This window comes from Mastomys coucha, unplaced genomic scaffold (assembly GCF_008632895.1).
Source record: "Mastomys coucha isolate ucsf_1 unplaced genomic scaffold, UCSF_Mcou_1 pScaffold5, whole genome shotgun sequence".
In the NCBI taxonomy this organism is placed as follows: Eukaryota; Metazoa; Chordata; class Mammalia; order Rodentia; family Muridae; genus Mastomys; species Mastomys coucha.
The window spans coordinates 17,084,368-17,087,763 of NW_022196911.1; positions in this window are offsets into that span (position 1 = coordinate 17,084,368).

Sequence of the window (3,396 nt, forward strand, 5' to 3'; positions counted from 1 at the left end):
TCTTAAGGTCCTGTATCATCATCATGATAAGTGATTTTATATCTGAATCTTGCTTTTCCGGTGTGATTGTGTGTCAAGGACTTGCTATGGTAGGAGAATTGGGTTCTGATGATGGCAAGTGACCTTGGTTTGTGTTGTTTATTTTCTTATGCTTGCCCCTGGCCATCTGATTAACTCTAGTGCTACCTGCCCTTGCTAAATCTGACAGGAGCCTGTCCTTCCTGTGATCCTGGTTGTGTCAGAACTCCTCAGAGTCAAGCTGTCTCTGTGATCCTGTGATTCTGGGATCCTGGGATCCTGGGCTTATTAGATCACCTGGGAGTGTGGCTTTCTCTGTGTGTTGTGGGACTGGCTGCAGAGGAAGTCTTCCTTATGCCCTGGATATAAGCACACAACTAAATGTGGCCATTAGTCCAGGGACCTTCTTTGGGTTTGTCCACAGTCTGTAGTTCAACTCCCAACAATCAAGTCCCAACAATGGTCGGCAGCAGCTGTGAATGGAAGTCCAAGGATCCAGCAGCTGGTCAGTCCCACAAGGCAAGCAGATGAAGCAGAGCTGTATGTGCTTTTATTATGTTTAGGTATGCACCTTGTATTCCTAACCTCTCTAAGACTTTTGTCAAACTTTTTTTTCCAGCATCTAATAAAATGATCATGTGACTTTTTTCAGTTTGCTTATATGGTAGATTATGTTGATGGATTTTCATATATTGAACATCCCTGCATCCCTGGGATGAAGCCTACTTTGGTCATGGTGGATGGTGTTTTTGTTGTGTTCCTGGATTCCATTTGTGAGTATTTTTGCACTAATGTTCATAAGAGATCATTGAGTAGAGAGTTGTTTAGTTTCCATGAATGTGTAGGCTTTCTGGTGTTTCTTTTGTTGTTGAAGTCCAGCTTTATTCCACTGAGATCTGATAAGATACAAGATATTATTGCAATTTTCTTTTTGAGAAAAATTATCTTTTGAGAATTGCTTCATGACCAACTACATGCTCAACTATAGAGAAGGATCCATGAGGTGCTGAGAAGAAGGTATATTGTTTTGTGTTTGGGTGAAATATTCTGTAGATGTGTTAGGTCCATTTGATTCATAATGTCTGTTAGTTTCATTATTTCTCTGTTTAGTTTTTGTCTGGTTGTCTTGTCAATTGTTGAGAATGGGGTGTTAAAGTCCCTGGTTATTAATGTGTGTGGTTCAATGGGTGATTTAAGCTTTATCAATGTTTCTTTTACAAATGTGGGTGCCCTTGTGTTTGGGACGTAGATGTTCAGAATTGAGATGTCATCTTGGTAGATTTTTCCTTTGATGAGTATGAAGTGTCCTTCCTGTCTCTTTTGGTTATTTTTGGTTGAATGTCTATTATTATATATTTGAATCCCTATTCCTGAGTCTGATTGCTTGGAAAACTTTTTCCAGACCTTTACTCTGAGGTAATATCTTTCTTGCTGGGGTGTGTTTCTTGTATGCAGCAAAATGATGAATTCTGGTTTTTTAGCCTGTGTCTTTTTATTGAGGAATTGAGTCCATTGATATTGTGAGACATTAATGACCAGTAATTGTTCATTCCTGTTGTTTTGATGTTGGTGGTGTTCGTGTGTGGGTGTTTGTGTGGTAAAGAATTACCTATTTCCTGTGTTTTCTTGCATATAGTTATCCTCCTTGGTTTGGAGTTTTCCTTCTAATACTTTCTTAGGGCAGGATTTGAGGATAGATATTGTTTAAAATATGTGAAATATTCTTGAAATATCTGATTTTCTTCTTCTATGGTGCTTGAAAGTTTTGCTGGGGGTAGTAGTTTACGTTGGCATCTGTGGTTTTTTTAGAGGTTACAAGATATCAATCCAGGCCCTTCTAGCATTTACAGTCTCTGTTGGGAAGTTGGGTATAATTCTGATAGGTCTGCCTTTGTATGTTACCTAGACTTTTTCCCTTGCTGCTTTTAATATTCTTTCTTTGTTTGGTAGATTTTGTTTGTTGATTGTTACCTGCTGGGAGGATTTTCTTTTCTGGTCCAGTCTAATTGGTATTTTGTAAGGCTCTTGTTTGTTTATAAGCATCTCTTTCTTTAGGTTGGAAAAGTACTCTTCTATGATTTTGTTGAATATCAACTAACTAGAGTCCCCCAACCCCAGAGCTCCCAGGGACTAAACCACCAACCGAAGAGTACCCATGGAGGGACCCATGGCTCCAGCTACATATGTAGCAGAATATTGCCTTAATTGGCATCAGTAGGAGGGGAGGCCCTTGTCCTGTCTAGGCTCAATGCCCCAGCATATGGGGATGCTAGGGCAGTGAGACAGGGGTAGGTGGGTGGTGGGGGAACACCTTCATGGAGGCAGGGGTAGAGAAAATGGGACAAGGGGTTGCAGAGGGGAAACCAGAAAGGAGGACATCATTTGGGATTTAAATAAATAAAATAACCAAGAAAAAAAGAACATACTTTATGTTCCTTGGAGTTGGGACGCTTTACCTTCTTCTAGTCCTATAATTCTTAGGTTAGGTCATTTCATGCCATCCCAGATTTCCTGGATGTTTTGTGTCAGAAACTTTTTTAGATTTAACATTTTTTTTGACTGATGTGTCAGTTTCTTCTATTGTATCCTCTACGCCTGGTATTTTCTGTTCCATTTCTTGTATTCTGTTGGTAACGCTTGTATCTGTTATTCCTGTTCTCTTCCCTAGGTTTTGCATCTCCAGGATTCCCTCAGTTTTCATTGTCAGGTCCTGAACAGTTTTATTTATTTATGTCACCTATTTAATTGTATTTTCCTAGATTTTTTAAAGTGATTATTTCCTGGTTAAAGATGTCTATCATCTTCGTAAGATTGTGTTTCAGTTGTGTTGGGATATTCAAGGCTGGCTGTAGTAGGATAGTTATGCTCTGGATGTATCATATTGGCCTGGCTTTTGTTGATTGTGTTCTTTCTCTGGCCTTTAGCCATCTGGGTGACTTTAGTCCCTGGATATTCCTGTTGTAGTAAGCACTGGGAAGGAGCCTAATCTTGATGATCCCAGTGTGATAGGCCCCTGGTGGGTATTCTTGTTCTGTATGGTTCTGGATCAGCAGGTCTGATGAAGGTAGGTAGAGAGGTGTCCAGATAATGGAGGACTGGTATGCATAGGACTGGCTTCCCTCAATCCTCTGTCTGAGCCTCTGGTGCACTTAGTTTACAGTACTATGTCACCACACATGACTTAGCACCTCTGTAAATTTTATTTCCTCTTTCTGAAGTAAAACACAATAAAAAAAAAAATCTTAAGGAGGAAAAGGTTTGTTTGTCCTACAAGTATAGACTACAACCTGCTGCATGTAATTTTAAAAACACACTTGCTCCAGCTGGACTCTGGGATCAGCAGCTGCTTGCCTGCAGTCTACTCAGCCTCCATGGCTA